This window comes from Lemur catta, chromosome 7, assembly GCF_020740605.2.
Source record: "Lemur catta isolate mLemCat1 chromosome 7, mLemCat1.pri, whole genome shotgun sequence".
Lineage (NCBI taxonomy): Eukaryota > Metazoa > Chordata > Mammalia > Primates > Lemuridae > Lemur > Lemur catta.
In genome coordinates this window covers 33,765,009-33,786,750 of record NC_059134.1, presented here as the reverse complement: position 1 = coordinate 33,786,750, position 21,742 = coordinate 33,765,009, and the positions used below count along the sequence as shown (strand labels likewise).

At 34.9% G+C, this 21,742-nt stretch overlaps 1 protein-coding gene and 1 pseudogene across 2 annotated transcripts in view; both read right to left on the bottom strand.

Annotated features, from left to right (window-relative positions):
- The window catches only part of PDGFD (platelet derived growth factor D), a 236,114-nt gene that overhangs the window by 142,558 nt on the left and 71,814 nt on the right, over positions 1-21,742 (bottom strand). The gene's annotated exons all lie outside the window — the stretch shown is intronic.
- On the bottom strand, positions 4,286-4,431 carry LOC123643169 (annotated as a pseudogene).

Genomic DNA, 21,742 nt, shown 5'->3' with positions numbered 1-21,742 from the left:
ATTGTGGTAAAATACATTTAATATAAAATTTGCCATTTAACCATTTTTAAGTGTACAATTCAGTGGCATTAATTATATTCACAATGTTGTGCAACCATCATCACTATCTATTTCCAAAATTTTCATCACTTCAAACACAAACTCTACAACCATGAAGCAACAGCTTCCCATTTCCCCTTCCCCCAGCCACTGGTAACCTCTAATCTACTATCTATATCTATGACTTTGCATATACTAAGTACGTCCTATAAGTGAGATCATATACTATTTGTCCTTTTGTGTCTTACTTATTTCACTTAGCATAATGTTTTGAGGGTTCATCTATGTTTGCAACATGTATCAGAACCTCATTGCTTTTTATAGCTGAATAACAGGTCAAAATATGAAAAGTCAAACTGCATATTTGCAGTTTGAAGACAGGTGTATATCTCCATGACATTGGGGTAAGCAAAGAATTCTTAGCCAAGACATATAAATGCTAGTCAAAAAGAAAGAAAAAATGTTAAAACTGAACCAATTAGGAAAGTCTGTGCTTTTTAAAAGACACCAAAACAAAAGAGTGAAAAAGCTAGATGCAGAGTAAGAGAAATTTTGCAACACATATAACCAATAATGTACCAGTATTCTGACAAACATATTTTTAACACCCTAAATTGGGGGTGGTGGGGAGAGGGGAAGATATACAGATACCCTAATTTTAAAACTGACAAAAAACCCAAGTGTCCATCAACAGATGAATGGATAAGCCAAATGTGGTATATATAATATATACCATGAAATAAAATAAGTTAAGTTTTTCCAGTGGTTTTTTTTTTTTTTTGTAGTTACAACTTGAACACTAACGTTAAAGTTCAGGTAGGGACTGACTTCTCCTATTCTAGTATAATTTAGACTTGTCAATGCCTCTATTTCCTAATCCCCTTTTTTGGGTCCTGTTTCATAGAATGTTTCCTAATTGAGATACCATCCCCTCTAGTCAAGGCTAAGCTTTCCTAAGGTAGGGGTGGGGGCAGGAAAGGTTTTCAGTAACATTTTATGTGGAACTGTGGTATAAGGGCTAACACATCTGCTGACTCCATGCCCAACAGTTCCTAGCGTTTCTGTCTGTCACAGGAAAACAAATAACTTCAATCAGCATTCCAGTTACAACCCTGGGCTAATCCTTCCTGGGACATTTCTCATCCTTGTTCTTGGCCACAGAAAAGGCAATCACCTCCATCTGTTCTTTCCAGTCTGTCATACGACCTGGCTCCGTGTATTCTTCTTTCCTGACTTTACCTAATAAAAAGATTTTTCTGAACGCAAATAGAGTATGTGAGACTACATAACTGATGTTATCAATCTTATTTGAAATGGCTCACTTAAGGTTTGAATTTAATTATTTTTTGTTATGCTGCAAAAATATCCAGGTGGCAGCTCAATGCCTCAGAATATCTTAGAAATAATAACTTATATTAATTAAATATGCTTATCCATCCACTTAAATCCTCAATTTACTGCAGCACTAACTAACTAACAATTGACACACAAAGAGAATAGATTATTATGTTCTTATAAACATCCTCTAATGGCTGCAGTAAAAAAAAAAAAAAAAAAGAAAAGAAAAGTAAATTCAAAGCTACTTCCTACTGACAAGGGGGCATGTTTGAAAATTCATGTTAAGGGGAGAAAACAAAAATATCTTTAATAAGATTAATCACCATTATCCACAACAGATATGCTAATGAATTTACTGATTAGATATGCAACATTCTCTAGAGATACAAACAGTATCTGTCAGTGCTATTAATTTTATTCTTTTGAAACTTTGTGAATGTTGATTTTCTCTAAACAACAACAAAATAAAATTAACAAACCCTCTAATTTTGAAGTTTTTGGGTTATATAAATACTTTGAGGAGCTTCCCCTGAGATCCAGCAAAGTAGGGCAAATGCCCTAGGCTCTAAGCTTTGGAAAGGACTAACAGACATCCATTCAATTATGCTGCTAAATATTACAGAATGAGGACAGGCAGGCTTTTGAGGTAAGGAAGGTAGTTTTCTCCTAAAGCAAAAGATCTTGAGAACTTTCTACAACTATGCATACTCAGGCAATATACCAATATCATCAACATTAAGATAAAACAGGAAACCTCTTGAAGAGTCCTTTAATGGAATAGTCCTTTAATGATTCATCTTCCCCTCTATGATACTGTTGTAGATATGTGTGTGTGTGTGTGTGTGTCTGTGAGAGAGAGAGAGAGAGAGAGAAAGAGAGAGAGGGATGTAGGGAGGAAGGAAGGGAGGGAGATAGATAGATAGAGAGAGAATACTTATTTTGATAAACAAGCAGAGGGGGAAACTAATGAATCTGAGTTCTGCAATAATTAGACAAGTGATCCTGGGAACATCATTGAATCACAGACTTCTCTTCCTAAAAATTAGAGAGGAATTTTTAAAAAAAATCACTAAATGCAACCCCATCAAAAATTCTATGTTACCTCAAAAGGCAGAGGAGGAGGAGAGTGGAGGACCAATGGAAGGAGGGAGAAGAATGAAGAAAGAAGCAGTCAACTTCAGAAAATGTGAGGAACTCATTCAGAGTTTTATGGTAAGTAGCAGAGTCTGGATTTGGGGGTCCAAACCACTGACCTTCAAAGGCTTCACTCTGAACCTACCCCATGTAGACCATGACTCTGAGATCTTCCACATGAAGTCAGTGATAGAAGAACAAAGACATGCATAGCATCCCCAAAATAGACCCTTCATGGTCAATTTCACAATGTGTTCATAAGGTAGAAAATAAAATAGTGTTGCCTTTACAGCGTATCCTTTCTCACTGAGCTCAAACACTTCACAGACATCATCTAAACCTATGTTGATGTGCTGGGTTCATTCATTAAATTACCAGGTGATGAATACCTCGACCGGGCTTACAAGGCAATCCAGTGGAAGTGCTGATAAACATCCTGGATGAATTACACTTTCAAAATAAAAAGGGTAAAAATACGGTTGCCTGAATTGTTCCAATCATTATGGATAAAATATTTGGTTGGTTAACTAAGATACTTTAATTTTTACTTGGAAAATTCAGTGTCCTATAAACAAATTCGCATGGACTGACAAGATATAAAGTTGCAAGTATGTTTATTGTTGAAACATAAAGAAGCAGTAGCAACATGGCCTAGGAAAAATGGAGGAAAATGACCAAATTTTATAAAGCAATGCCATACTTTCCTCATCTTCAAGAGCTTTTGATATACTCTGATGGGAATTATAAGCCATGATTTGTTAAAAATCACCAAAAATCCTTTTTCTGGGGCTCTATAACAAAAACATAAAAATAAATTTTAAAAATACCAAAAACCCAGTTGCATTAAGTTGGATGGACTGCTTTTTCATATACAGTCATAGAGGTTAGAAATGATGAGATACTTCAAGGGATAAAGAAGTGCTAACAATGTATTTCTTTCAGAGATCTACGCTGGGTCTGGTCTCATTACTGTAAAATCTGAAGAGTGAGAACTCAGTAAAGCTCCAAGTGAGATGATATAATGCTGTCATAGTAGCTTTCAGACAAGTAATGAGAAATAACACTTTACACAGTAGGGAATAAATTCCCTGACCTAACACCCAGAGATAGCACAGTATAAAGAAAGGGTTAGGATAAATTAATAACCCGTTATAATTTTAAGAGTTTATAAAAGAATCCTGAGGGTATTCTGAGCACCTTCATAAACATATTTTAGAAGGTAATGATAGAAAAGCCCCTGGTGTCACTGTCGAAAGCTCTGGGCTCAATCAGCATTACTGATTGATCCCAGATAGTATTGACATAGTTCATATGATCAAATCACATGATCAAATCACACCTGCCCTTTGAGAATTAGCTCCAATATTATTCTTCCTTGAAGTCTTAAAGTAAAAGTACTTATATGACCAAATTCCTGGAGAATTTGGTTTGTACATCTCCAAATATTTACTCCCTACCCTAAATCATATATTTCAATTCTTCCCATAGTAACTGTGGACCAAATATGGGCTAGGCATTGTGCTAGGTGCTGGTGGGGCCCAGGTGAGTGTAGTATGAAGATGACTGAGCTTATCTCAAGACTCTGAAGGAAAGCACTCTGTCATTCATTTAGTCTTCTCCCTAGATATGCTAAATATATAAGTTATTTGTAAATGAAATAAAATGTGTATATTCATGTCAAGTCAGCTCCCATGATTACATACATCCTCTCATTATTTGTGTATTTGTATTTATTAATTTATTTATTATTACTTTTTTTTAAAAATTTAAAACACAGGGGAAAGCCCAAACGCAGTCCCCCACTACCACAAATTATGCAGTAGAGTTTTCCATATTTGGGGAAATCACAGGGGTCAGCACACCCTGAGTGCAATGGATAAGCCTCGCCCTGCCATGGTATCTCCCCTGCCAGGTAAGTATACTATCCACGTAAATACTAAAGGAGCTATTTCCGTATGTGGACATTCTGGGGAGTGTGACATATTTTTTGAGGCAAGGTCAATCAAGACCCTGTGGTGTTTCTCAATTATACTTTGAAACTCATTTCTTTTCAAAGAGTAGATAACTGCTAAATCTTTATTAATGGATTGAATAATTATTCTGACCATATTAAATAGTCATTTAAAAATGTATTGACTATTTTTTCTTGTTTCATATATATGAAGAAACAAGCAAAGGTACTTCAAATTTGAAAATCTTTCATTATAATTCAATCACATTAAGCACACATGCACATATACATATACATTTAAAGTCTAGTCAAAGTATCTCCAAATGTACCATAAAGAATTTCCTGATTTCCCTTTAGGTAAGAGAATAAGACTGGAAGAAAACAATGAGGTTGGCCAAGTGCATTTGTTTCCTTTAGCAAGCCAGGCTAATTCTAAAAATTATTAGATTCAAGTAGAAAAACAGAAATTTTAAGATATGCTGAAGGATAAATGGCCTCTGTTCATGCTTATGATCTAACTAGAACTAAATGAATTTCTAGTCTTGAATTTCCTGCAGACTCCTTTCTTTAATCAACTAAAAGATTTTGAATACATAGAGCAGTTATGCTTGTCTGGTATTTGCAGCAATGGCAGATAAGGAAAACGTATTAAACCTGAGTTAATTAAAATGCTTTTGCTTTATTTCTCTGGTTGTTTCATGGGAATAATGCTAATAAGATTGCAGGGGAGAGAGAATTATATGTGTGAAACTGCCACGAAAATTTCAGTTAAGTGAAAGAGAATAGCGCATTATCACTCACTTAAAATGTTAACGCATTAAAGAGTAAATTTCTTTCCTATGTAATTGTTTTTAACATATGAGATCAGAAAGCAGCTGGTTGGGCTGTATCATTTTTCCATGTAGAAAACTGAAGGAATAACAATAATGGCAACCTTGTACTTTCTTAAGTTATCTTGTTAAACCACACCCATACCCTATGTGGTGGAGATCAATGTCTACATTTCAAAAATTAAGTACAGAATCAGGATTGGCACCAAAATCTGTCTAGCTCCAGAGATACTGTAACTAACCACCAATCTGTTTTGTTTCTTGACTACTTTGTGCAGGCAATGGACACATACTTAACCCCAAATGAGGAAATACATTTTCATTAAAGCATAAAACAATAATGATTATTTTCTTCTTTTGCTGTGACTACCTCTCTTGCTGTAGCTTTTGTAATTTAGGTTTAAAAGAGAGGTCTCAAGATTTCACTATGTACAGCCAATTTAATATTGCTGGTAATTAGTAAATAGCTATCACAGCTATTATATACATAGGTTCTTCATTTCATATGATATTAAATTAGGATTGACCAATACTGATTAATTTATTAAAGATATTGATGAGCAATGTGAGCAAATATCTATTTGTGTATTTGTGGATCTATTACTTTATAAATATTTGGATATAATTTAAAAATTGTAAGAATAGTACAAAGAATTTATAAATACCTTTTACCAAGATTTTGACATTTTATAACACTGGTTTTTATTTTTCTCTCTTTCCCTTTCTCCCATATGCCTGTGTGTGTGTGTATTTTTTTCCTGAATTCTTTCAGAGTAAGTTTGCAGACATGATATTCCCTTACCTAAACATTTCAATGTGTATTTTCTAAAAGCAAGGAATTCTCTTATATAACATAGATGCAATCATTAAAATCAAGAAACTGACATTGATACAATACTGTTATCTAATCCACAGATGCTACAAAACTTAGGCAGTTTTTAAGTTGTCCCAATAATGTCTTTAAGAGCAAATGAAAACCCAAGGTCATGCATTGTATTCATGAGATGCACTGTCATGTCTCTTTAGCCCTTTTTATTTTGAAATAGTTTCTGAGTCTTTCTCTTTCATGACACTGACATCTTTGAAGAGTACAGGCCAATTATAATATTTTTTATAACAACCATCAATTTGGGTTTGTCTGATGTTTCTTCATGATTAGATCCAGTTTGTGCACTTTTGGAAGGAATACCACAAAAGTACTACTGTGTCCTTTTCAACACATCATTATCATAAGGCACACGCTGTCAACCGGCAGTTATTTTTGATTATTTGGTTAGGGTGGTATCTGCCATGTTTTTCTACTTTAAAATTGTTTTACCTTTTTTAATTAATAAATAACTTGTTAAAGAGATTTCAGAGTATTCTGTTACTTCTTAAACTTTCACCCATTTCTTTTAACATCGATTAATGTTTCTTGCCTGAATCAATTGTTATTACAACGGCTGGCAAACGGTGCTTTTCTAATTCCATCATTCCTTCTACATTTATCAGATGACTTTCTGCTGAAACAAGAGCTTTCCCAATATGGGCTCATGGATTCTAACCTTACTCAATAGTTATAATCTTCTCCTATCATAATTTTGATACTCATATTATCCAAGATTTGGCCAGTGGAAGCCCTTACATGCTGACCCCCATGTCCTTTTGACATGTCCCCATTATTCTTTGAACACTTCCTCAACTTTCAGCACAAAAAGTTTTCCTTAGCATACAGGATAATCTTGGACTTTCCCTGCCCAAGCCCTGAAATCAGCCATTTCTCCAAGAAGTCTTGTTCCTTTTAGCAGAGAATGATATTTAGTAACCAAAATCTAGGTACTAAGTGTATTCCTAATACAGTGTCATGGATGCTAGACCTCAGAGAGTAGAGTTAGGGAAGAGATTGTATCTAGCTATCTATATTTCAAACCCTTAGTTCACACCAGCACATCAAATACAAATCCAACATCTGAAGGGTCATTCTATCCTTCCCTCTTTCTCTATTTGTAACTGTCTTCAACAATGAGAAACCTAGCTCCCATTATCCACGAGAGATATGGATATATTGTCTTAAAATCACAGAATGAATAGAAGGTAGTTTCAGAATTACCGACCCATGCCTCTAAAAGAATTACTAGAATTCAACATATGTTTAGAGTTTTTTGTTTTTTTGTTTTTTTGTCCCAAAGGAAAAAGAGCAAATACTGTGTTCAAGATCACTTGGGTTGATTCCTTGTTTTGTCTTTGGTGAAATCATGCTATTCATTTATAAAATGACTGCATCTATTTTTACTTCTCCTTATATTCAGTTTTAGGATTTTCTGCCATGCTTTGTTTTTCATTTATTTTTAGGTATAAAAATATTAACATGGTTCCAAAAGTCAAGCCTATAAACAAAGGTATATTTGAAGAGGATACAATCTCATCCCTCACCCCTTCATTTAAAACTGTCCATCTCATTTTTACTTATTCTTTCTAGGCAACCTCATTAGTCTCTTATATTTTTTCCTGTGTTTCTCTTTATTCATATGAGGAAATACATCTATATTTTCTTTTTTCTTATTCTTTCTTATTAAAAAAAGTAAAATGCTACAGATATTCTTTATGTACCTTCATTTTTTACTTAATACAATTATATATTCTGAAAATAACTTCATATCAGTTCATAGACATCATCCTTTTTTTTTTACAGGTGCACAGAACTCAATTCTATGAATATGTCATAGTTTATTCAACCACCTGTGTATATATGGACATTTTAGATCTCTCCAATGTTATGGAATTACAAATAATGTTGAAATGAATAACTTGTGCATATACATTTGCATTATTGTTGAAGGTGTATTTTCAGAATAAATTCCTGAAAAACAAACTGCTGAGTAAAAAGGTAAATGCAATGCATATGTAGATATGTCAGATATTACTATTAATAAGTCTTTCCCTATAAGTTAAACTGAACATCTTTACATAATATGTAGATATTTAGATATTGCTAAATTACCTTCCTATAAGTTACACTGAATATCTTTACATGTTTTTAAGAAACAAATATAAATATTGTAAATATACGTATGTCTATATGTATTATATGTATATATGTGTATGTATATTGATACACATACATATATAAGTTGTTCATCCCTTTTGCCCATTTTTCTCTCAGGTTTTAAAAAATCTTTTTCCCTCATTTATTAAACATTTCTGATATATTTTTAATAGCACCCCTTTATCTTTGATAAATATTGCAAATATTTTCTCCCAGTTGTCTTTTGTCAGTTGTCTTTTGACTTTATTTAAATCGCTTTTTGAGATGCAAACAACAAAAATATTTACATATAGGCAATCAAATTTGTCTATCTTTTCATTTATTAAATCTGGATTTTGAGGCATAATTATAAAGCTTTTCCCTAAAAATTCAAGTTAAGAAGGAATTCATCCATGTTTTTATCTAGTATTGTATGCTTTCATTTTTTTTTTAACTTTTTCCAGGGGCTCCAGCCCCATTTATTAAAAAGGTTCATCTTTGCTCTAGTGATTTGAGATGCCACCTTTGTTATACATTCATATGTGCTTGAGTCCATTTCCAGATTTTCTCCTCTATTCCATTAGTCTATATTTACATTCATGTGTCAGTACCATACTGTTTTAATTATAGAGACTTTACAATATATTTTAATGTCTGGTAGAGTTATCCCCCCTTTGTATGTTTTACTATTTGAATTTTTGGAAATTTTTTTCTACTTTTGCATGCTTATTTTGCCATATGACATTTGGCATCAGCTTGTTTAGTTCCACCAAATACATTTGAATTTGATTTTGGAGATTCATTACATTTATAAAACATAATAAATGGATAAATTAACTTAGTGTGAACTGACACCTGACACTGAGTATCCTATACCAAAACAAGTTATATCTTTTCATTTATTATATCTACTTTTATGTGCTTCAGTAGTGTATTAAAATTCACCACAATTAACTTTTTTGCACATTCCTTGTTAAACTTTTTCCTGTGCATTTTATTTTTCTGCTATTATAAATGGAGTTTTTCTGCAATTATATTCTCTAAGTAATGTTTGTATACATTAAGATATTGATTCCTAGGCTGATGCCACGGCACTCTAGCCTGGGCAACAGAGTGAGACTCTGTCTCAAAAAAAAAAAAAAAAAAAAGATATTGATTCCTGTATGTTAATTTTATAGACTGCTGCTTTATTGAATTCTTTTATTATTGGAGTTAGTTTTATCATTGATTATCTAAGGTTTTCTAGGCATACAATCATCATCTACAAATAGAAATAGTTTTACTTCTTCTTTTCAAGTTCTTATGCCCCAACATTGATTTCTCTTTCAAATTGCATTAAAGAAAACCTCTAGAACAATGGTGAAGGATAGTAGATATAGGAGGAAATCTTGACTTATTTCTGATATTAGTGAAAATATCTCTAGTGTGTTTCCCCATTAAGTAAAATTCTGTTTTGCTAATGTAGTTTATATATATTTTTTATCATATAGTGTGCTCACTAATTTCTATTTTGAGTTCTGTTTTCCTCAAACAGGTGTTGAATTTTGTCCAATGCTTTACCAGGATATTTAGAGATTAGAAATATGTATTTCCTCTTTCAGAAATGTATGAGTTCGGATGAGATATGCATACAAATATCTAATACAAAAGCATCTTTGAAATTCACTTGATATTCTGTTCAAAAGTTGCATAATACATGAAAATAAAAAATATATTAATTCCTTATCTTTTTCTTTAAAGCTCCAACTCTCTTTCTTTCAAATCAAGGAATAATAGGTATAGAAAAAATATATCACAACATTGGCTTTTACAAATATTTGTACATTCTATATGTGAAATCATGTTTGGGGAAGCATAATGAGATGATATAATGTGATTACTTTATAATCCAGTATTAGTTTTATCCTCACAAATTAGCATAAAAAGGGATTCTACTATATAAGCTGCAGCTGAAGACAGTTCATGCTAATAATTTTCTGGCACTATCAGTATTGCAATTAAAAAATACAACGAAAAGGCTTGTACATAGTAAATAGTTGTAATTAATTGCAATTAAAAAAAGTATACAAACAGGATTCCAGTTAACCTAAGTTTTGTATAGATAATCCAACTGAAGAATACCAGTAAGGAATCATCATGGCATTATTTATTTTATGTAAAGTTTAAAAAAAGAAACTTTTCTTTGAATGTAAGTATATTTTGGGTTTTCTAGGACAGAATGCCAACTTCTAGACTAATTTGTAACTTCTTCATTTATATTCTGAGAAGAAATGAAAAACAGAATATTGTAATATTATAAAGAAAAGCAACTTTTGGTGTGTAAACAAATTTTGTCCCCTAAATTTTCCTGAGGTACTTTAGGATAATTGATGTTATACCTGTTGACTCTACTGAAGGTTTTGTATCATTCTATCAGGGATTATAAAACACACCTGTAGGCTGCATTTTGCTTTAGGACCCTTAAGTCTATGACATTATGAGCATTGGTACATAAATGCTCATATACACTTTCGGCTGAAATACTGATCATTACCGTAAGTTGTGAATCAAAACACCATTGACCACACAGGTGAGTTGGCTGTTACATCTAGGGTCTAAATATTATTCTATTTTTGCTCATCTCTAGAATCTGAGTCAACTTTCTAAAACCCCTGGGGGAAATGAGTTATTTTTAATTGACATATGCACAAGGTAAATGAGAACTAATACTTGATAAAAACTGTGTAGCAGATTGCATTACTGGCTGCAGTATTTTAAACCTCTCTGTAACCACACTTTTTGTTAGTGCACCCCTCTTCCAGTCACTGTTGCTTTGGCCAATGGGAACAGCAAACTTGACACAGCAGAAGTGTAAAAAAGTGCTTGCTCATTTCCATTTCTTCCTTTGGACTCCTGATACCACCCTGACAACAAGCTTGTGCTTGTCTGCTTAGAGGATAAAGTGGGTAGTCCGGGATGAGTAGAGCCTGGACCAACTAATCCCAGGCAACCCAGCAGTTGACCACAGACTCTTGCCTGAGCCAGCTGAGAACAGTTAATCCAGCCCAGAGCAGCAGAAGCACCCACTGACACATGAACTTGGGGAACAATAAACAGCTGTTGGGTTGTTGCTTTAAACCTTTATATTTTGAGGTAGTTTGTTTTGCAGTATTATTGTGGCAATGGGCAATTATACAAAGTGCCTAAAATTTTCTTTAAGTAAGGACATCTTAAGGGTTTCTTGGTGTCAAGATCTCTAAAATGCTGTGCTATTTCCAACAGAGCTTTTTTTTAAGTGGGATTTGATAATGTGATTATGAAATTTGAATGTATGAGTAGCAACCAAAAATATTTGTGCAACAACAAAAAAAAGCAGATATCAAGACTCATTATGAAGTAGTGTTGGTACTGGCTCAAGCATATACAGCCAACTCAGGCAGAGTGGAAGAATAAACTGCAGCGTATTCATAGCAGTCAGTGTGAGTGAACTACAGCAACAAGCAAATAACTGTATGGATGAATCTTCACAAAATAACACTGAGTGAAAAACTCCAAAGAGATTATCCTTGGTGTGATACCTATTTTTATATACAGAACTTGCAATGAAATGCTTTAAAAAAAAAAGCAAGGCAATGATAAGCAGGAAAATTCAAGATGCTGATTAACTTGGGATGCAGCAAGTAGGTAGATGGGGAAATCACACGGTAAAATGAAGCTCACTATAAAACTAGCTTTTGTTTTGTATGGTGGGCTCATAAATTCTTATTTAATTACTAAAAAAACTAAATAAAGTAATTTAAAATAAACAACTAAGCAAAAGTAGTCCATACATGAACTGAAAAATAAAGCTCTGCTAGCTAAGAAAGATGGGAAGTGTGTTACAATAAGCAATGTATACTGGTTGCCCTCTGGCTTTGTTTAAATGACCCAGGATCATCATTTTGTAATGCCGTAACATGGAAATGCAGCTCGGAACTATGGCTGGGATAAATATGTTCATTGATCACAGGAGGGGCCTATAATTTGCTCTCGTAAGAGAGTCCATATATATTATCCATTTCTTTCTCATACACAAACAATTAAATGAAAGATGTTACTGATGAATTTGAAAACCTCTCTGTTTTAATGAACTATTAGCTGTATTTGGCTACATAAGCAGAAACTTTTGGCAAAATACTCTACGTATATTTGAATTAATCACTTGAACTTTTCAGTTTTCTTTTTAAATCTGTACTAAGTCTGAGGGACCATTTTCCCCACCTTTCCAGTTAGCCAGCATGAGACCATAATTCTGTGGTAGAATGATTTTGATATTTTAAAAACCTTGGTAGATGTCCCCAATTGTTTATGACTTGTTCCTCTTGGATGTACTGCCTTTACACCTGATATATGTCACTCCTACACTCACTGCCAGGTACTGTGATTGTTTCCCTACTCTCCTAGACAAGCTCCGTGACGATTTCTCCACGCCTTTTCTATCTTTATATCAGTAGCATTTAACACCTGGATTGTTGCAAAGGCCTCTTAACAGGACTTCCTCTTCATAGCTCTGTGCTCTATGTATCCATCATTAAAACTGTTCCCAGAGTTATTTATAATAATTATTATTATTTAGTGTGACCACATCACTCTTCAGCTTACACACCTTCAAATGTTTTCCATTAGAGGCCTGAGTAGCATTTCTACAGCTTGTTGCAGAGGCAAGTCTCAGGGGTATACAAGTTCTACATGAGAATTTTTTAATTTTGTGTTTTCACTTCAGATTCATCTTTTAAAAAACAATATAAACGTATTCTGAATTATCTAAATCAGCTTTTCTTAACCTTACATCATACTGGAATCTCCCGAGAAGCTTTAAAAAAATATCCATCCAAGAAGGGTCACATCCAGACATTCTGAGGTATTTGCTCGGAAAGGCTGGTTGTAACACATGAAGGAATTTGGACTACAGCTGACCTTGAGCAGCACAGGTTTGAACTGAGCCAGTCCATTTACATGGAGATTCTCTTCCACCTCTCCAACCCTGAGGTAGCAAGATTAACCTGTCCCCTTCCTCCTCCTCCTCAGCCTACTCAGCGTGAAGACCTTTATGATGACTCACTTCCACTTAATGAATAACAAATATATTTTCTCTTCCTTATGATTTTCTTAATAACATTTTCTTTTCTTTAGTTAACTTTATTGTAAAATTATAGTATATATTACATATAACATACGTATGCATTTATGTTATCAGTAAGGCTTCTGGTCAACGGCAGGCTCTCAGTAGTTAAGCTTTTGGGGAGTCAAAAGTTCTATGTGGATATTTGATTACATGAGGAGTTGGCTCCACTCACCCCATGTTGTTCAAGCATCAACTGTATTCCCTAGTTCTCTAGAGACACTGGGTTGTCTGAAAAGGATTTTTTAGAAAGAGAAAAGACAAGGGAAGACCTACATTTGAAAAAGCATCCATAACAGCTCTCTAGGAGACAGGCCTGGTGACAGCCTGGAGGCAGGGAGGTCAAGAAGGTGTTAAGGTCAACCAGGTGAGGGAGGAAGAAGGTCTGATTTAAGGCAGTGAAGGTGGGAACAGAGTAAATTAGGAAAGAGAAAGATGTTTAGGAGTTGAGGACATAGAGTTAGAAGGACTCTGGCTTGGGCAGCTGGTGCTGTCATCCCCCCCAAAAGAAAGCAGCAGGAGAAGTGGGGATTTGGAGAGGTAAATGGGGATTTGTGAGGTGAGTGAGAGATGATGAGTTCAGGGCTAAATGCAGGTTTTCGACGTGCCTGCCGGACATCCAAGTACAGAAGACAGTTATCATCAGAAACATGCAGAGGAAGAAAACTACTTCCAGTGTGCATGGTTACACAAAATACTGCAGCTTCTGTATTACTCTATAACTGATCTAGATTTCCTCTTCATTCCCCATCCCAAAAGATAGCAGGGAAAAAAAAATCTTGCCAATTAAATGTATTTCAGTTAGAGTTTTATCTTGTTTTAATCAATCTATTATAGGTAAATATTAAATCAATTCAAAAATCAGATTTCCCTAACAATGTAGTTTTTTTTTTTAAATTTCAGCATATTATGGGGGTATAAAAGTTTAGGTTACGTATATTGCCCATGCCCCCCCAAACCCCCAGACAGAGCTTCAAGCGTGTCCATCCCCGTAGACGATGAGCATCGCACTCATTATGTATGTACACACCCATCCCCTACCCCCCCATATCTGCCCGACACCCAATTAATGTTATTCCTAAATGTGTTCTTAGGTGATCAGTGAAACCAATTTGATGGTGAGTACATGTGGTGCTTATTTTTCCATTCTTGGGATACTTCACTTAGTAGAATGGGTTCCAACTCTATCCAGGAGAACATAAGAGATTCGATATCCCTATTATTTCTTATAGCTGAGTCATATTCCATGGTATACATATACCACATCAATTGTGGGTTTTTTGTTTGTTTGTTTTACCCTTACTGAAACCAGCCACTAACTACCATGTTCTCAGATTCCTCCTTTTCTATTGCAGAGTATTTCTAATCTGACAGTTTCCCCTACCTCTTCTTCCTTACTCACTGCCTCAACCCATCACTTTTTCCCTGTTTCCCTGATTCAGACTTTCTTTCACTTCCTCCTTATGTTTCACAGGGGCTCTCCCATATCTGCCTCCTTCCCAAGGTGGTGTTTTCCCTTCTCTCTCCCTGGGGCCATACTGCACATGAGGTATAGGATGAAAAACAAACTTAGCCATAAAGGGACATACCTAGGGGGACATTTCAAAATTATCTTTATCACGATCAGAATAACTTTATAAGGCAAGTATTTTAATCCACATTTTACAGATGGAGAAAGTGAGACTTAATGTGATTAAAGAACTTATTTTCACAGAGCAGTAGCCAGAAATGAAACCAGGTATGGCAGACTTCAAAGATGATTTATTTCCACAGGCAGTGAAAATAAATCTAAATGGTGTGTTTGGTGGGCCACAGAGGTAGGACGTGGCTGGCTGTGTTGCCCCAGCTCTGCCACTTCGCCACGCACAGCAGGAAACAGCACAGCTTCAAAGGGACTTTATTACAGCACTTGCCACTGCCCTTCTCACATGCCCAGTTGTCACCCACGCGTGGTGAAGGTGGCTCTGTGCCTTCACGGCCTTAGCCTTTTAGTCAACATCTGCTCTCTCTATAGTCTATTACTCGCCACTTTGAAAATGTCTCTCTTATTTTATTTTTTTCTGCATAACTTATTATGTGTTCCATGTGGTTTAGCTCTTCAACCTGAAAATCGAATACAATCTCATCCAAATGCTTGTGAGTATATTAATGTGGGCTAGTCAGCACATAATTCATGTTGATTTAGGAAGAGGTTAACCAAAATATTATTTCATTTTAATAATTATATTTTCACCAAAAAATCATCTTTAATTGTTCCTATAGTATAAAATACTTAATGTTTAGACATTCAGCTGGTTACCAATGAGGGAAGAATATGTCATTTTATTCACTTTATATGCTTTACAAATGTGTCCAAAATAAATGCAAGATTTAACATTGTGTAGGCTTACCTGTACTTAAAGAAAGCTTCCACTTAGGGATGTGGCAGGTTAAGAAATGTATTTTTCCTTGTGATGTTCCTTAAAGTCTACTTTTAATATTGCTTAAAAAGATCATTGATTAAATTGCTGTTTGCACTTTAGTAGGTAGCATAATTTAATTTTTCTCAATTCTGACAATATCAAGAATAGATTTAAAAATCTGGAAAAAACTCATCCAGTGACTTCAAATCAATGGAGATGTATTAACTGAATAATTCAGGCTCCACTACCCAGGAAAGTAAAAGGAGGAGTCTGTCATAGTATTGCCTCAGCACAATGTGTAGGTGACTGTATTTACTTAAGACAGGCCTATGAAATTGCAATAAGCCTCTTTACCTCACCCTCCTTCTAAAATTATCAGGTTAGTTCCCTGAATTTCTTGAACAGATATGCTAATTCTAGACTAAGGGCCACTTTTGATCTCTATTAACAATTCCCATCATGAATGCTCTGTCCAGTTTTACCAGCACATGTAGAGTGACAGAATACATGCAATATGCAAAATTAATCTTTGCATAAATACCTATATATTACCACATCCACGAATGAATTATTAATGGCAAAGATATAAAGAAAGGGCTTGAAAATATGATTTAATGGCATTTATGCACAGTATAAACTTACATTTCTGAGCAGAGCAATGAACCTCTATAAATTTATACATTTTGTACATGCTCTGAATTACATGCCGTACTACTTGTATTAAACTATAATTGCACTGACAGTACTGTTGCCTATGCATACAAATGTGGCCCAAAAGCCCTCTGAGTTACTCTTCGTCTTCCCCACTAATTCTATACTAACTGGGACTAAATGAAGTGCAAAGAGTTTCAGTATAGTGTGTCCTCTACAGAGAGAAAAAAAGGGAGCTTTTTATGTCTGAGTCATTAAAATCTACCGTTAGCACTGCCCTTATCCAAAAGCAGAATTTCCGAAGACTGAGATTCATTACCTCTTTGGTCATTTAACACTGGAGTCTCTCAGTGGTACCAACAAGAAAGTAAATGTTATATATGTGCTTATTAAAAGTAAATAAATGATGTTAAATAAAAAAAAAAGAACCTTCAAGTAATATCAAGTAATATCAACAACCATCAGATCTGAGCTAGAGACCAGAAATTCAAGTACTCCAAAACCATATAGTATCTTCTGGAAAACAAACAAAAATTTTGATATCATTTTGGTTAATATGCAAGATACACTTGCACTGAGTCTAACATCTCTAGAAACTGGGATGAATTGAAGATATCTGACATTCACTGCATATCAGTTTCACCATCTAGAAAATGTCTTGGTTCCATATTGGCATTTCAATATTTCATGACTATATTCTGACATATGTTGGGGGAGCCAGCCTCCAGTATGGTCCTCCACCATCATCCTTGCCTACTCCTCTTGCGTGATACCCTCACACTTTGGTGCACTGTATGACTGACAGATATTGAAGAAGTGATGGTGTGTGACTTTTGAGGATATGGCATAAAAGACACTGCAGTTTCCACCCTAACCTGTGGATTGCTCACTCTGGCTGGAAACCAGCTGCCATGGCATGAGAACACCCAAGCACCCCTGAGGAAAAGCCCACATGGGGAAAAACTGAGGCCTCCAGTTAATAACCAGTACCATCCTGCCAGCTATGTGAGTGAGCCAATGTGAAACAGATCCTTCAGCCCCAGTTAAATCTACACATGATGATGGCCCTAGCTAACATCTGGACTGCCATTTCATAAAATAAAAAGTCAGAACCACCCAGCTAAGCCATCCTGAATCCCTGGCCTACAAAAACTGTAAGACATGATACACTTTTGTTTCCATAAAGACTTTATTTTTTTTTCTGGAGAAGTTTTAGGTTCACACCAAAATTGAGCAAAAGGTACACAGATTTCCCATGTACCTCGTGCCCCCTACATACACAGCCTCACTCACTATCAATATCTCCCACCAGAGTGGTACTGGTACATTTGTTACAACTGAGGAACCTAGACTGACACATCGTTATCACCCAAAGACCACAGTTTGCATCAGGGTTCACTCTTGGTGTTGTACACTCATTGGGTTTGGACCAATGTCTAATGACATATGTCCACAATTACAGTATTATACAGAGCATTTTCACTGCTCTAAAAACCCTCTGTGCTCTACTTATTCTCCTCCCTTCCTCTAACCCCTGGCCATCCTTGGTCTTTTTACTGTCTCCACGGTTTTGCCTTTTCCAGGATGTTGTATAATTGAAATCATACAGTCTGTAGCCTTTCCATATTGGCTTCTTTCACTTAGTAATTTGCATTTAAGTTTCCTCCATGTCTTTTCATAGCTTGATAGTTCATTTCTTTTTTGTGCTGATTACTAATGTGGCATAGTCTGGAAGTATTTATCCATCTATTGAAGGATATCTTGGTTGCTTCCAAGTTTTGGCAACTATGAATAAAGTTACTATAAACATCTACGTGAAGGTTTTTGTGTATACATGAGTTTTCAACTCCTCTGAGTAAATACCAAGGAGTTTCTTGTTTCCTTAAGCCACTAAGTTTTAGAGTATTTTGTTATATACAATAGATAAATAATATGCAAATGGATACTGATGGCAAATTAATTTTCATTTCTTTGTGAACTATGCCAAAGCAATACCTGAAGAAAGTTGTGCATAATCCTAATAAGCTGATGGAGTTGTATTCTCAGGCTATTGTTGATAGAAATTTCACTGTTAATCTTCTTGGTAAGAGGTGAAGTTGCTTGTTTTATGTGACTAATTGAAACATTCTCTGAATCACCATTCAGTTTGTTTTTTAATATCTTGAGAAATATGTCATCGTTATTTTTCTTTCAAGAAACCCATAATTTCTATCAAATCCAAATGAACTAAAAGGCACAAAGAATACATAGTCTCTATGATCAATCCTCTTCAACCAACCATAAAATTTTATTTTGATTGTAGTAATGTTGACATAAGCAGTAAAAACAGTTCAGTTTGCAATTGCAGCTTTTGATAGAAATATTCAGCTATGAAAAACCTGCATAATAAACCAAGTTTACAAGAACAATGAGATTGGCCATTTATCCAGGTCTTTGCCTTTTGTCATGATATCCTATATTTTCCTTTTCATAGAAAAACAATTCAAACCTAAGTTTGAGCATTTTAACTACCTTTCTCACTTCAACATATATATTTATAGACTAAGTTTTTGAATTCATCTTGCAATTCATTAAACATCTGTCTAAAATGATAAGTATTTGAAGTAGCTTATTTTATAAAATATATATATATATTTTAATCACCCCATTGAAAACATTGAGAGAATCATGGCTAATTTTTTTTAAGGCAGGTAATTCTTAATGAATGCAGCAATAGACTAGATACAGTCTACTGAGCTCCCAAAGTATTGCTTTTTATAGAGCTGCCAATTATTGCCAAACTTTTTCCCAGTTGCTTGTCAATCAGGCACTATGAAGTTTTAACATTTTTTTTTTTTTTGCTGAAGTCATTATATATTAGTATACATGAAGAACAAAGTCCATTAAAAGTGTTAACTTTGACATTACCCGAATCAGATATTGGCAAGAACTCAAGCTCTCCACTAGCAGTTTAAATACACATTCTCTGATGGTATTAAACAAAGGTGCTTTTCTTTCTGAGTGGCTACCTCATTTTGACTCAGAAGAGTTTCAGTGTTGTCCTTGGGTATCACCTACTCTTCTCTCATTATGTGAATCTCACCTTCAAAGTCACTTTGTGTTAATAACTGGCCTTGAATGTAGTTCCAAGAAAGATAGTATTTTCTGTGTTTGGCTATATTTTTCATTATATAGAATATAGCCATGATCTTTTCTTTTTAGTTACCCAAAATTTTAGTGACTTTCATTCAAAATTTGTATGCTTGGATTTTTATTTTTTAAATTTCAGAATATTACAGGGGTACCAACACTTTGGTTACATAAATTGCCTTTGCACTGCCTGAGTCAGAGTTATAAGCGTGTTCATCCCCCAGATAGTGCACACTGCACCCATTAGGTGTGAATTTACCCATATCCTCATCCCCCTCCCACCTGCTCAACACCTGATGGATGTTACTACTATATGTGCACATAAGTGTCAATCAGTTAATACCAATTTGATGGTGAATATGTGTGGTGCTTGTCTTCCCATTTTTGTGATACTTCATTAGAGGAATGGGCTCCAGCTGGATTTTTGGTTCATCCATTTTAAAGATCACTTGAAAACACTAAATTTAAGCTTATTTGTATCATAACAGTTAATTAAAACACATCAAGAAGTTTTAAGAAAATCTTGCCATGTCTCTTACAACCAATATACTAGTTGTGGATGAAGTAGGGTCACCATCTTCCTTAATGTCAGGTTTACTGTGAAGATCTTCAGAATCTTCTTTTTATCAATCACAAACCTATATATTTCAGGTTGCTATAAATCACCCATATAATGTATCAGTTTCATAATATATTGGTTTTATGTGGTTGTTTGCAGAAAGTAAAATTTAAATGCATGAAAGTTTTAAAAGTTACATGAAGCATGGTATAAAATTTTCAAAAGTATCTTAGAGTCTCAATTATTTTTTAACTAACTGCAGGGAGAAGTGGAACAAACAATAGATGCTGGTTTGCAACTGAAATATGTGATCTGGACAAAGGTGGGAAAAAACTAGATTAATATGTAGAAGCTACGTTTTTAATAGAATGCGTAAAGTACATGGCTTATAAGAGACAAAAGCATTATCAAAATCTTCTGTGAAGATTTCTGAGGACAGCCTAAAAAATGGCACATTTCATAATACACAGAAGTATCATTACTTTTTATTATTTTCCTGAACCTTGATCACTTTTACTCTATAGCTAGTGTTAACATCATTAGATTTCCTGATAACACAAAAGCATCAAATTTTCCCTTTATTAATTGCACAGAGAATTTCTCTATTCTCTAGGTTTTCAAAACAACCAAAAAAACCAAACAAAATATGATATTGTCCCAGCGTGGAAAATCTGGATTGTGTTGATTAAATTAGAGCATGCTAATCTTGGAAGACTGAAAATCTTAAAAATGTATCCTCAAACTTCTAATAAAACACTGATAGTAGGACATTATGCATCGTAATGTTCTGAGGTTCATATGTTTGCTGGTACACTGCCACTCAGGCAAGTCAGTACGTTCCATTTTGAGAAGAATGTAAGGTAATCTAGTATCATCGAGGTAGTGTTACCACATAAAAGAACACCCAGTTAAATCTGAATGTCAGATAAGGAACAACAAAAAGTACACTGTCAATTCAGAACTTGCTAAAAAGGTTAAAATCACATGCACAGGTTATGAAAAACAGCTGAGTAACTGCACACTGACCAAATTCTTTACAGACTTAGAGTTGCCTGGGAAGAAAGCTCTACCTCACACTTTGATGTGATATTGAAGAAGCGTGGATTAGTATATTCACTCAACAAATACAGATTCAATTCCAGGGACATCTCCAATATTCTTCCACACACTGGGGAATTGCAGTGAGTGGGCAAAGAAGATGTCTGCACTCATGGAATGCCCAGTCTGTCTCACAGGTGACACATAAATGCTGAAATGAGGAATGTCCACTGGTGGGAAGTGTTGGGGTGAAAACCAAACAATAGAGAACACAGAGCATGACCAAGAACCTGCTTCATATTGCGTGGTCAGGGGAAGTTCTCAAAGGAAATGCTGGTTAAGCTGAGACGGAATGACGGGAAAGAGCCTGCCTTGGAGAAATCTGGGGACATGATGTTCAGGAAGAAGAAAGGGCTAGTACAATGGCCCTGAGCTCAGTATAGTGAAGGGAGAGAGAGAGAAAGGTGTACTCAAAACGTAATAAGCAGAGGGAGGAGAAGTCTGAAAGGCAGGCAGGTGGCAGACTT